This window comes from Vidua chalybeata, chromosome 3 (assembly GCF_026979565.1).
Source record: "Vidua chalybeata isolate OUT-0048 chromosome 3, bVidCha1 merged haplotype, whole genome shotgun sequence".
NCBI lineage: Eukaryota > Metazoa > Chordata > Aves > Passeriformes > Viduidae > Vidua > Vidua chalybeata.
The window spans coordinates 108,156,538-108,171,269 of NC_071532.1; the positions used below are offsets into that span (position 1 = coordinate 108,156,538).

The 14,732-nt window shown below is 40.5% G+C and overlaps 2 protein-coding genes across 4 annotated transcripts in view; one reads left to right on the forward strand and one right to left on the reverse strand.

Moving 5' to 3' along the window:
- RUNX2 (RUNX family transcription factor 2) overlaps positions 1 to 14,732 on the reverse strand; it is a 215,120-nt gene that overhangs the window by 161,689 nt on the left and 38,699 nt on the right. The gene's annotated exons all lie outside the window — the stretch shown is intronic.
- The window catches only part of SUPT3H (SPT3 homolog, SAGA and STAGA complex component), a 254,882-nt gene continuing 253,704 nt past the window's right edge, over positions 13,555 to 14,732 (forward strand). For all 3 annotated transcript variants that reach the window (XM_053937711.1, XM_053937712.1, XM_053937710.1), the window contains exon 1: positions 13,555 to 13,988. The gene's annotated coding sequence lies outside the window, so the exon portion shown is untranslated. The remainder of the gene's footprint in view (positions 13,989 to 14,732) is intronic.

Genomic DNA, 14,732 nt, shown 5'->3' on the forward strand with positions numbered 1-14,732 from the left:
TTTCAGAGAGGTTTAAAGCAGCAAATGACAATCTCATCATCATGAGGAGCAAGAAATGTTGGCCTACCTGTCATCTTGCAACGGTGTTGGAAAGAGAAAGTATGACCTGTGCCTTCTGGCACTAAAAACCTGAACGTGTAGTAGGATTAGAAAAATGTATGGCCTGTCTTTCTCAAATAATTTTTTTTTTGATTGCACAATGCAAACTAAAAATTAGCTTTGGGAAGTTGCTAGGGTCCTCATAGTTAAGGGAAAACTGTCATTTTTCATGGCAAGACCAACTTTGTCCCTTCCCATTAATTCTCCTTCCAGCTTCAGTTTAAATAATTTCAGAGTGAGGAAAGGGTGGGGTTTTTTTTCCCCTTGCATGAATTCAGATGAAATCAGTAAATTGTCTTAGGGATATAAAGGCTAAAAAATGATAACTTAATTTTTTTTTCCTTATTTCAGCTTATGTAAAAGCAGCATGAGCCAGAAACTGCACGATTATTTTTTCTGTTGACCTTAGTGAAAACTGGTTCTCTTGACTAACTGTGGGGAAATTGGGTGGTATAGCTGTAATTAAAAAGTGTTTATACCTCTGGAACCTTGCAGAGTCCCTAAATTTGCATGCTGTTTTTTAAGTCTAATGAAGTGCTCTCTGACCAGATACAAGCTCCATAAAGCTCATGCAGGAGATACTAGATACTACAAGATGTAAGTTGGTCTTGAGTGGGAGAGGGGTTTTTAGTGTTTCTAACCACAAGCACAGCACCAGATACTTGCATTACTCTCTCAGTGTTGCAATGACGACAATTCACATTGTAAATCTATTTTCAATAGCATGGATGGCAGGAAAAACATTTCTTTGTTAATAACATAGGACTTGAAGTTGAAGTATTAGAAAAACACTGAATAGTGACAGACTTGTTCTAAAAAGGATGAAAACAGACAACTATGAAAGAGATGGTGCAGTCTACAGGAGTGAAATAGAAGGACACATATTGTAATGGCAAATATTGAACAAGCATAATGGGCAAAGCAAACCAACACTTTAAGGACCGTAACAACTTTATTTTGCCTTTTCTTTCCTGAAAATTCACTCAGACCAGATCAGGGCATCAAGAATAATCATATTTCTGGTGTGACATAATGTAATCCTAAAAATGCTGAGCATACATCTTAGAAGAAATGTGTGTGTGCCCCAAATCAGGTGTGGCCTTCAGCCCTTGAGTGTGGGGGCAGAACAGGAGCAATCCCTTAAGTCAAGTGCTGTGGAATTGGCAGCCAAGTCACAGGAGACAACAGTGCCAGTCCCAAAACAAGCCATAAGGACAGGTGACAAAACATTAGACATCACAGGAATTATTCTCTCTAGTAGTAGAAGACAAAGATCTGGCTGAAAAAATGTTATAGGTGAAGCTGCCAGCAGTATCTGTAGCTAAACCTGTCTACCACTTTCCAGTATAAGACCTTGTTTTCACTCACATAATGTTGCCAATTTTTAGCTGTTCAGGATGATCTTTTCAATCCCGAGTCTGCCTCAAGCTGAATTTTTTGGAAACTTGCAGCAAAAATACTTTTGCTGCTTGTAAGATCAGCATTAAGAGAAAACGCATTGTTTCACAACATTTTAAGATTTCAGCCCAATATCTATTTCAGAGCTGGGATGGGAAGTTTTACTGAGTAGGAGAGGAATAAGGAGAAAAAAGCAGATAAGTTTCTTTTGTTGTCCCTGACTAAAAGGATCCACCCAAATTTGGCTGAGTTAGAAGCTGCTGAAAATTGTTGAGGTTTTTCTCGCGCGTGCTCAGTACAGATGGAGGAGTTGGCAGCTGAATTTTGCAAAGCCTCCATGGCAGCACTGGGCTTGCTAGACTGGATTGGATCTGTAGTCAGTCAAGTCTGACCAATATTGTCCCTGACAGTAGGCTGCACTGTTTTAGAGTAAAGGATAAGAAACTCTTGAGTCAGCAGATAGAGATGGGATCTATTCCTCCTTTAAGGTCTCATCCTAGTTAATAGTAGCTTAGAAAAAATAGAATCAGAATGACTGTCAGCAGTTCAGTTTTAAACTGTGTCTTTTAGAAGTCTATAATTCAACCATAAAAATTCCTTACAGGCTGAAATCTGGCTTATACTCTTAGTTCAGAAGTCAAAGTTCTCTACAGATTTTTTTTCAGTAGTCTGTTTTGAAGTGATAGAAAAAATAGTTATGTACAAATTCTGGACATTTCTTTCACAACACACTTCATCATTCAGTTATGATAAGCACAGTAAGTTCTAAACTATTTGTTTCAAATGCTGGTCTGGCCCTAGAAGGATCAAGAATCATTTAAAATCTTCATTAATCTTCATTTAAAATCTTCAATGTCATTAACAGTAGACATTCAAATGTAAACAATGTTCTCTGACCTTTGGATATTAGGAGCATTATGATATTAGGAGCTTATGTGATGTAATACCAAAACCTGTTATTCTAGTTTACTATATAAATATTTATATAGTTTATTAAATGCACATATTGAAAAGCAAGGGAAAATCCTCTGTCTTCTCAAAATACTCAACACAAAGACAGTCACTAAGATGTTCTGCTATGTGAAATACAAGAAGAATGACATAACCTGGAAGTATTCAAGAGGAACAAGCAAGAGGTCCTCAGAGGGGGCAAAGCAGATGCAATACCTTTCCTGGAAGACCACAGCAGCTCTCATTACTACCAAGCTTCCCTTTGTAGTGGAGAAGATAGAGGAGCTCTTCCCATCCCTGGAATGCTTTCAAAGATACTGTGCTTGGCACCCTGAGGTTAGCGCGATTTTTGAGCAGATAAAAGCCCGTTACATGAAAAGGCAGATCCCACCCTCCTTTTTTTTTTCTTTCTTTTTTTTTTTTTTTTCTTTTTTAAAAAACTTGTTAAGAAAAGAAAGAAAATGCTTATTCTGTCTGCAATTCCACTGATTTCAATGGGACCCTCATGGAGTAAGGTGCTGCTTCATGTAAGAGAAGCAGAGGCAAGACTTCAGCTAATGTGCTGCTTCTACTTACCCTATCCTATCGTATTTCTATGTCCAAATGCCCATATTGAAGAACATGTTAAGCCTTTCAGCTTATTATTTCCACTACATTTTAGAGAGCTGGAATAATTAGTATTGTTAGGCACGAAAAAACCATCTTCCAGTGTTTTTGACAATTGAAGAACATGGAGTGATGGAAGCAGAGGAAAGCTCTATTTACTAAACACCACATGTAGATTACCACTGATAGTTTTTCTAAAGAAATTTATGACCTGTGTGGAGTAAATAAACTCCCTTTTTGGTAAAGAATCTGCAGCCAATCATTCATGCTTGCTTAGAGACGTTACTGTTCGTCATGCTTTTATGTGGAAGCCTACAGTAAAGGGTGATGTTATGTCTAAAAGAGACAGTTGGCAGCTAAAAATGAAAAAAATAAAACAAAACTATTTCTAACATTACTTATCATGAGATTCTTGCTAGATTATGGCACATTTACTCTGGTTCAGGAAAGAAAGAAAAGATAATGATAGGACAATTATAATTCTTGTAACTAATATGTTATCTTTATGCAGGCACTTGCATGCCCAGCTTCATTTACTGGCAAGTTATGGCATTTTAGACATCTGAAATAAACAGAGAGCTCTCAGTGTGTTCAGAATGTTTAGTAAGTCTGAAAGCTGTTTGCTCTGTATCTCAGGGTAAATGAGAATGGGACAGACACTGCTTCTCCTGGTTGCCCACCCTGTATTCCCATCATCGTGCTCCTTCTATGCTCCCCTTTCTCTCCCCATCTTTTGTTCTTCATCTAATAGAGACATAAACTATTTAAGGCAATCATGAAAACTAAGTGAGAAGAAGTCAGAAGAAGGTTTACCATGTTTACAGAAATATGTATTTCTCATGTACAAGTAACTCAGTGGCTTTCAGCTCTACCCCTCTTGATTTATATTTGTGTGAAAGGGGAACTGGGCTGTTATTAAGTCTACCTGATTTAATAGATGCACACAGTGTGTTTGCTTACTTTCTTCTATCATATGTGAAATTATCAATACAAACTTCATTAATTCCACATTCCACAACAAAAGTATTTTGAATTTAAAATGAATAAGTGCCTTTCTAAGTGATGATCCTTTGTCCTTAACTCACCTCACTCTGCTTCAGCATGTGGGGCCTGTAATGTTACTGGGGTTCTGTCTTCTCTAGAAGAATGACCTGTTTTTGATGAGGAGTGTCAAAAATAGTTTTCCATCCTCAGATCCATTCAAGTACTAGCAAAAGTAGCTGCCTTACTGGTATGGACATGGTCAGGTAAGTTCATTGCTAACCATAGCCCTGTTGAGGGCTCATGGGACAACTTGCCTGCATGGGATTTGCCTCACAGTGTACAGAAGAATTTGTTACAATAAGTGTTGAACTCACTGACTTTGTCCACAGTGGATGAGCAGTTGTTTTCAACCCTGCTCCAAGATGTTTGGAGAGTGGGTGGGCATTTTGACAGCAGTTGTCAAAAACACGTTGTTTCTCTGGGGCAGGTACAGTCCCTTATCATCTACATCAATACAGAATTGAAAGCCACAAGCCAATTGCCAAAGATTATGCTAATTTAAAGAACAGTTAGTGGAAGAAAATACCCATGCTGTAAATAAGTGATCAGAGCTCTCACTATGTGAGGCTGCTGACATAATAAATAATGCTGAATCTTTCAGGCTCTTCACACACTATGCACACTTCTGAGCCCATGTGAAAAAAACATAAGAAACTATTTTGCCAAACTAGACTGGGTCAGGCATCTCTATTTCTTAGATGTTTGTTAATAATTGACCAGTTCTGTGAAAGCATCATAGTATAATCTATAAGAAGTGGATTGTACGAGAGGTTTTCCTTTTCTATGGTATTTATTTTTGCAAATACACAAAGAATAAGCTGGCACATGAGGAAGGAAACTGAAGCAGAAGTTATTTTTCAAGTGGATAAAAGAAGATGCTATTTTATACAGAACATCTTCTAGTTGACCTTTGCAATAAATGCCATAAAATACTATTTTGGCCACAAATGGAGCAACATTTTTAGAAGGATTAATGTTTAATCTGCCTGTCTGTCTGTCTGTCTATCTGTGCAGGATTTTAAAAAGACTGGAGGAAGCTAGCAGTCCACTTTCACTTATAATTGCATCTGAAAAACTTTTAAACTGTGCAAGATCTTTCTCTGCTGGGCTGGATGCCATTAGCATTAGCATATTACCACAGAGAAGGAATCAAAGGTAGACAGTGAAATTCATAAGAAATCTTTCAAAAGCCTTCTATCCCTCAAAAACTTTAATTCCCAACAAGATCCTGACTGTCACAAAACCCACTAAAATATATGAACTGTTTAGTAGGCTCACAGAGTTGATAACAGTCTGAATATTTTTTGATAATGATAGAATACAAAGCTATATTAGATTGGAGAGAGAAATTGTTGAAGAATTTTGAAATCCTAGAGAAATTTCAGAGGGGTTAATCACTACACTTATATTTGAGGGATTTTTTTTTCTTTTGAGTTGACCTCTTTTTGGTCATTGTCACTTTTTTTTTGGCATTGGGTCCCTTTTTTTTTTTTGGCATTGGTAGAGGTTTCTATCATACTGCATGTCCTGTCACACAATATTGCATGAGTACCCTGCAGCCATTCCATGTCTTTCCTGGCCCTGGATGTTAGATGAATGTAAGCCTTAAAAAAAAAAAAAACCAAAAAAAACAACACACACAAAAAAAAAAAAACAAAACAAAACAAAACAAAACAAAACAAAAAAAAAAAAAACCAAAAAAACCCCAAAAAACCCCCCCAAAAAACCAACAAAAATAAAACCACAACAAAACAAACAAAAAAAAAACCAAACCAAAAAAACAAACAAAAAAACCCCCACACCCCAAAAAACAAACCCCTCAAAAATCTAAATACTTTACAAATACTTTTAAAAGTAGGCATAAAATAGGTAGCAAGAATAGGGAAGGAATCTCTCCTGATTCAAGGCTCTGTTTGGCTCTCTGTAGACATTTCCCAGTAAAAATGCTTTAGCTGATCCTAGCTGTAATACTGGCTCATTGGAAAGGTTGACTGGGTATGTCCTTTGGCTGATCTGAACACACTGTGTATAGTTTAAAGTCAACATTCTGACTTTTTCATAATTTAAAAACCGTATCTAAATCATTAGTGTATTTTAAAATGGCTCTGTATTTTCCATCATGATACTAAGTTGAAACTGGCAGAATGGAAATTGGAGAGAAGTTGCAAAGAAATAAAAAAGTATCCTGCTCTGCTTCTCAGCTACAGGAATGACCAAAGCTGCCAGAGAAGCACCTTATACAAAAGGAAGACTGTCTGGGGAAGAGGTAAGGATATTCTCAGGACCTCTGTTGAAAGCAGTACTTCTTATCCAAAAGAAAGATGGAAATTTGTAATTGTACCCTTCCTTTAAAACCAGGTCTTGCTGCTTTCCTGTGTGTTACAGATCACACGTTATTTTACATTGGAAGCTTGGTGCTAAAATCTAAAATCTAAGGGCCAAGTTCTGTCCTTAGATACACATGCACCAGTCCAATGAGCTCAAAGAGAGCTGTGTTCATATGTTTAGCAATGGAATTTGGCCCTAAATATTTAAATATTTATTCAGAGGGAAAAAAAAAAGCTTCTCTGATATATTTGTATCTCATATCTAATATACACAGATTACCACCACTAGGCACCCACCCTGAGAAATAAAAAGTGTTAGAGAACCATAAACTCAGTATTCTACCTGCTCTGCATGGTCAAATAACATGAATTTGTTTCAGAACATTAAGGAAATTAAATTTTTAGCAACCTGTGTCTGATGTTATTTATTCTGCAGTCCAGTAGTAATTTGATGCTAATTGCTGGCGCTATTCCTACATCTCAAGAAATTACTGCTTTGAATAGACTGATTCTGGAAACTTTCATTATAGGTATATGCAATCCAGAAGAAACTAATGTCCTCTGCTTGTATTTTTTTCTGCAGAAAAAAGCTCAGAGTTCTGGCTAATTCTCTAACCCTTCCAAAGGTTTTTGATTGGAGTCCATAATAATCTAACCATGTCATGGTTAGATTAAATGATTAACCTGAGGATCCCACCTGCTCTCCCTGGCAAATGACTCAGATGTGTTTTTGCTAAGGATGCAAAGGATTCAGAAACCTGCAAATTTTCCTCAAGCAATATAATACTACAATTTGTATATCTTATGTTAAAGTGAAAAGTAACTATATATAACTACTATTTTCCTTGGACAAATGACAGCTAGAGGAGAGCTGAGTTCCAGGTTCAGGCACCTAAATTTGGTTGACTAAAAGTAACTGTTTATAGTAGCTATTTAAGCTACCATGATACTCAATAGCAACTTAAGGTTCAATTCACTTGTCTAAAATTAAGCTTCCAATGCCATTACAGCTGCCTTGGGCTACCTATAAAATCGCCATGGACCTGGCACATCTGAGTCAGGACCTGTGTGAGGTGCTTTGGTAAGGCAGGTGGAGGGAGACAACATAGCCCAGAGGATTTGACATAGGATAGCAGAGCTCAGGCCTCACAAATGCAGTCAGTGGCTTCTACAGAGGAAATCTAATAGCCAGACAAAGAGGCTTTTGGAGGAACTGGTTTCTTGCCTGCATTGACCATGGGTACTGGGTTTCCATTGAAACCTAGTCCTGATATCGTAGTTGCCAGAATACATCCTGGCTGTAGGGTAATCAGTACGCTGCCGGCTCAGTCTGGCTTAAGCTACCTTTGTTGTGCATTTTGTGCAGTACAGTGGTTCCAGTGAAATGTTGGCAGGCAGGACAGCCAGAGTGATGGCTAGGTGTGACTACAGGGGTGATGAGTTTCTCTTGATGTTGTGCTTCAGGGAGCTCCTTGAGATCCATTTGGGCATTTAGCAAAACCTGCTACCTGCCCCTTAGCTAGAGGAGTCTCTGGCTACTAAGTGTTGGCTCTTTACCTTGCTTGGGAAAATTGGCACATCATCTGCTTTTACTGCTCTCATTTTCAGGTGACAAGGATATCCAGCATACTGTCGGAGTGCTCTTTTCAAAGCTGCACCTTTTTTTTGGGCACAGTTTCATAAGAAAGATTGTGCACCAATTATCACTTTCTGCTTTTAGAGTCTTTTTTTCTGGAACTCTCTAACCATAGAGGTCATACTTGAATATCTCTGGCTATAGAGGTGCAATGCATGATGTTGCCAAAGTGCTGTGACCTCTGTGGTAAGAACAAAAGCATGGCAAAGTCATTAATAATCATGGCCAGTTGGGACTTCTACCCAGGTCTTGCCTCAGTACTAACAAGGTGAGTTAAAAGTGATGCAGGAGTGAGAAATTCTTCGCTGCTACAAATTGTGTTTTTGGTTTGTTCTGGTGGTTATCTTGGTTGAGATCAAACCTCAAGCATTACTTCAGATAACATGTAACTATTAGCATATGCTTCTTTGATTGTGTGTGGCAACACCCAGGACCATTTGTGGAAGGCATGGTTTTGAAAAGGGCACAGCAAACAAGTACCATTTAAGGCATAGTCTTAGGCCAGCTGACTGGACAGGCTGGAGGAGCCAGTGGCTAGGAAAAGGGCCCCCCCAAAGTAGTTTTTCTTCAAGTGCATTGATTCAGATCAGTTGGGAACAAACCCCTGCTTTTATCTTCTTTTAATTCATATGCTGCTTACTTAAGAGTGTGGCTATGGGGCTGGCTTCTGAGAGAAGTGTTAATACATGTCCAAAATGGCTACTACAAATTGAAGGTCTTGGTGACAACTGGATTACACAAAACAAAGCTCTGTCCTCCAGATCATGGCGCTACCTAATTCTGTCTCTCCAGGTCTTTAACTTCCAGCCACTGGAATTGCCTCAAATCCATTTTGGCACAGAATACATAATTATTTTCATATTGTGCTAGTCTACTCTCCTGCTTTCATCTCTACGAGCCAGGAAGGAGTGAACAAGAGTTGGCAACTTTATACTCAACTATTATATTACAGACTACACTTTAATCAGTACCCTAATAAATAGCACGCCCAATTAATTGGGATATTTGCCAGAAAACCAATTCCTTTCCCTGCACTTCAGTGGCTGTAAATGATGGATAAATAGCATTCTTGCTGTTGTCTGTGAGCATATTTGTTGTAATTAACAGGTATGAGTTGGTGTTTTCTGGCATGTGTTTCCTCAGTAGCTTGCTCCCTTTTTAGTAGGCTCCCTGTTCCATGCAGTTACTAAAAATAAATAAAGAACAGATTTCCCTTTCAGTGTTTGCTTAAATCAAGGTAGCTCTTTTTCATTTTAAAGAAAAAAAAAAAGTAATCTATCCATTAGATTGCTATATGGCTTTGACAATTAAAGGTAATAATTCAGTTAGCATACTTCTGCTTTAATTAGTATGGTAAAGAGGTCTTTGCCACACCATGGAATAATTTACAATAAAGGAGGGATTTCTGCTGCCACTCTCTAAGGCTACTTTTTTTTGACCAGGGGTTGCACGGTGGTTGGCTTTGGGATCCACAGAAGTACAATCTGTTTTCATAAAATGGCATATGCTATGATTTACTGTAGACATGTGACAATTTCTCTTATTTGGACATCCTTTGCCAAAAAAGTAAGTAAAAATGAACACGGTAAACTTTTCTAATCCCTGCATTCCTCACAGATTGCTTTAGTGGCAACTGAAAAAAATATTGGAAGTAAATGACTATGAAAAGGGAAATGGTACTGGAGAAATCTCAACAAGGGATCTTAAAAACCAGGATGGCTATGGATCAGCAAAGGGTAGAAACATTCATGTAATTGAAGGAGAACATAATTTGTGGGTTATCTGAAAAAAAATTGTCCGGGTTGGCATTTACTTTGACTTGTTGGCAGGAGAAAAAGAAACCGCCCTGTACCACTGCATAAGGTTCCTTATTAGTTGTGGCTTCTGCAGAGGCTCCGTCTCCTCTTTGGAGCATGGAGGATTTCTTTCATTACATAATCTGGATTTTTTTTTTTTTTTTTTTTTTTTGTTAGATAGATTGAATTTTTTTTTTCCTGTGTGTGCAAATTCTCTTTGCCCCAATGCTTCTATACTGAGGTTATTATGCTGAAGGAATGCAAGCGTCTAGAGTAACAATGGTTCATTTTCCTTTAATGACTTTGTCGACAGGATGGAGACATTTTTGTGGTGTGATGAATTCACTCGGTCTCCTGTTGTGTTTTCTCCACATGCTTTGGAAACTCTCTCTCTCTCTCTCTCTGAGAATTGTGGCCATCCATTCCAGCAAGAGCTTCATTACTTTATATTCATTGTATTTAAATGACACCCCAGTGGTACTGACCTCCTGGGATGATTGATGTAAATTATATGCTATGTAGGGGGAAAATAAAATCTTTTTCTGACTTTTTATGTTCTGCAGAGAAATAAAAAGTGAAAACAAATGACAGAGAAAATCAAGCCTATTCAAAGTGAAACTTTGTAAGCATTACGGTTTGAGCAGATTCCAGTTTGTGAAAGTGCTGAGACAGTTCATAATGACCTCATGATCTGAAAGGTGACCTGAGAAGGGTGAACAATTTTGTATGTGCCCTTTTTCGGTTCTGTATAATACATAACACAAACCTGATCATGTTTTTTTTTCCGTCTTTGCAAGTATTTTAAGAATTCAGATTTGAGCAGGGAACAGCCTCTGCACTTTTACCAGCTAGACAAAGGCACAGTACTAGAAGGGACACCTCAGTGTTCTTTCCTCCTGTCTTCTAGCAGATTTTCTCATATTGACTTTGGATTTCCTAGCCAGTAGGTATCTGTCTTGTTCAATTATTCTGCCAGGAGTTATTACCTATAGAAGTGGCAACAGGGGGAGTGTTCTCTCATCAGCCCAGCTCTTCATCAGGCAGGAGCTTCAATCCCTCATGAACAGGTAACCTCTCACTGCAGGCAAAAGGGTTCTGCACAGCAACACAATTTGTCAGGAAATGTTTCTGTCAGTGCTTTTTCAGGCACCTCACCAAGTCACACTGCCTCTATCCAAGCTTCTGGAAGTTATGTAGCTCACACTGGACAAGCTCAACCATATTATCCCAGTAATTCCCATATTAAAATTACCATATGGAACTGGCATAGTAATTTCTTTTTTTTTTTTTTTCTGCGTTCTTATATTATTCTGTCTTACCAATTCTGAGATGTATAAAGATATGCATAGAAATGTCAGTAATATGCTGCCTTGCCTCCCTCAGTTTAATGTAAGGTTCTGACAAATCACAGAATTTGGCTAAAAACTCAAGTTGCCTTGAGTTTTTCTGCAGTACTTTTCATAACCTGACAGAATGTTTTGATTCTCCTTTTCGCCAGGAAAATGCTTATTGATAATCCTGCTTTGGCTGGGGTTGCCCAGATATTTTAAAATGTATAACAGGAAGGAACTGTTCAGGCCATCCTCCTCACAGCAACGACTTAAAACTTTGCTGTGCAGGCAAGAATCAGCAGAGTGAGGCCTCTCATTCTCCAGGATAATATCTTGGTATTTTGCCCTGTTGCTGTCAGTGCTCAGGCTGGTATCAGCTTTACTTCCATAATTGTAAGCAGCAGCAGCAGAAGGGAGAGGGGCTGGCAGCACTCGGCAGCGAGTTGCAGAATCACCTCGTCTTTCTGAGGCTGATGTGGGAGGTGGGAACAGGGAGGAAGCAATGCTGAGGGGACTGACAGAATGTTTATATGAAGTAGCAAGAAGGACGGGGAGTGAGTGGTAGCCAAAAAAAAAAAAAAAAAGTAAGGGCAGTAGAAGTCAGCTAAGGGAAAAATAAAATAAGATTACTTTTTACTAAACTGGAATTCAGACGGTCCCTTGAGTGTTAAGATCACTGCAGTGGTTGCCAGAGCTTTCTTCTTCCTCTTTTCCTTATCCAGACCCACAAAGATGTAAAATGCTGAGATTTACATAAAATTACAAAGTCTCTAAGCTGTCAGTTTCTTAGAATGAATCCTAGTAAAATGATATAAATACTGCTTGGTGTGCAGGCAGGAATTTGAATTAAAAAGGGACTAAGGAGGGCAAAGTAAAAGAGTGTCACTTTTGAAGTTATACACCCCACAAACTTTTGAGAAAAGTAAGATTTCTTTCAAAGCACTAATGGTTACTGCATTTACCTCTGTTGGTCCCATTTATTATTTCCACTTTATACCATGGCACATCAGCCTGTCTCCCAACAAACCTGCCTGTGACGAGAAGAATGACCAAACTAAACTCACAGAAACCTACTGTTAGGAGGAGTCCAAGGAAGAAAAGGTTGAAAGGAAGAAGGAAACATTAAAAGAAAAGAAAGGTGGGTTAATGCTCCAGCTTGCCTAGTCATGCCCTTCCCCATCAACCTGTTGAGCTGGCAAGATATAGGAAGAGGAAAGCCACCACTGCCAGGAATCAAGAGGAAAACATGGGTATGTAACCGCACCAACGCACTGAATCAGCACAGCAAAGAACAGAATATTTCAGCTGGAAGGGCCCCACAACAATCATCCAGTCCAACTCCCTGACCATGTCACTGACCCAAAGTTAAAGTATAATGATATTGTCCTCATGCCTCTTATACACTGAGAGAAGTAGAGCATCAATCACCTCTCCATAAGCCTGTTGCAGTGTCTGACCACCCTCTCAGTAAAGGGATGCTTCCTAATGTCCAGCCTAAATCTCCCTGGCTCAGCTTTGAACTACTAATGTCATGGCCGAAATAGTACAACTGTGTATTGCTGTGGCAGGATCCATTGGTGTTTCCAAGGGTAAAGACGAACACAGGTCGCTGCTGTTGGTGCTGCTATTTTTGAACACCTGAACAAGGCTGTGGCTGCAGAGATGAGGGTGTGCTGGCACCTGTGCTGAGGCCAGACACCTGTGCACACCCACACCACCCTGCGGCAGGGAGATCCAGCTGTCTCTCCCAAAAATCCCCTGCCTTTTTGGAGTCACAGCAGCCCTGAAGCCCCTTTCTGCTGCCCTCCACCAACGCCTGGTGCTGAAGGGAAAGGAAAAGGTTGTCATGGTGCATCAAGCACATGCAACACCATCCCTGGAGGTGTTTAATGAAAGACTGGACATGGCACTGAGGGAAACGGTCTGGCTCAGAAGATGGTGGTTGGTCATAGGTTGGATTCGACAGTCTTGGAGATCATTTCCAACCTAACTGATTGTGTTATTCACAGAACGACAAAAAATTGTTAGGGTTGGAAGGGACCTCTGGAGACCACCCAGTCCAACCCCCCTGCCAAGGCAGGATCATCTGGAGCAGGTGACACACAAACACGTCCAAGTGGGTTTGGAATATCTGCAGAGAGGGACAATCCACAAAATCCCTGAGCAGCCTGCTCCAGCAGCTCCTGTCACCCTCAACGTAAATAAGTTCTTATTCATGTCTAGGTGGAACTTGTTGTGTTTCATTTTATGGCCACTTCTCGTCCTGCCGCTGGCACCACTGTAAAGAGCCTGGCACCATCCTCCTGGCACCCGCCTTTGAGACATTCACGCGCATTAATCGCCGGTGACCGTGCGAGCGGCGGGCCGAGGGGCACGGCGGCGGCGGGAGGAAGCGGCGGCAGCACCGCTCCTCCCCGGCTCCTCCCCGCGCCCTGGGAGGTGCCACCGCCCCCGCCTCCATCTGCGGGGCGGCCGCTGTGGCGGAACCGGCTCCTCCCCGGCGCGGGCGGCGCCATCTTACCCCCCCCTCCCTCAGCGGCCGTGGCGGTGGCGGGCGGGGGGAACAGCGCGAAGCCGTCGCCGCTTTTCCGTCCCCCTCGTTTCTCGCCTTGGTCCAGGCAGCGCGTGGAGGGGAAGGACCGAGGTTCAGTGCCTGCCCCTCGCTTTCCCCTCTCGGCTGTCCGCACACGGGGTGGGGGGACCGGGCACCACAAGCTGCTCCCACCTTCCTTCCATCATTCCTCCCCTGCACATCTCAGCCTCCTCATCTATCCATCCATCCATCCATCCATCCCCAGGGGTGAGCTTTTGAGTGAGTCACCAGAGAGAGCACGCAATTAGAGAGTGTGTTGCTATTAATTAACTTCGCGAGGCTGCTCGTTGTTGGGGCCTTCAGGAGCATTAACGGGGCGGTTCCTGCCCGCGGTACCTGCGGGGCGGGGGCGCGGGGTTTTCTGGTGGCTTTCAGTGTTACATTGGACCCTGCCCCGTCCTGTTAGTTTTGTCGTCTTGCAACTAATCTAGGAGGTGTTCCTACGATTTTTTTTTTTTAACATAGGCTTTAAAATAATGTGACAGTGGACAAGCTTTGGCCTGCAGTACACTGTGTACTGCTGGGTGTTGTTAATTTCTTCGCGTCACTCTGATGTTGTGAAATCTGACTAGTTTGTAAATTTCTTCTGGAGGAAATGGATTTTATTTATTTTGCCTGAACAGGTGTGGTGTTTCCCTAACTGGAATCCTGAGATACTCCTTATTTGGAATCCTATGCATTTGGCTGCTCATTCTTGATGAGAAATTTTGGATACATACATTGATGCCCTAACTTAATGGTATTCTGGGTATACCAGAATGTTCTCATAAGGTCTATAGTGTTCTTTACAGAAAGTATTACTTCTTACAGAAATCATTGATAAATGTTAAAGTCTAGGACTGACAGTCCAGAAGAATGTTTCTCTGTGTTAGCTATAAGTGCTTTTTCCATTTTAGAATATTTTTATACTTCCTGTTTACAGATTAATTGCTTATAAGTTCTTAGAAATTA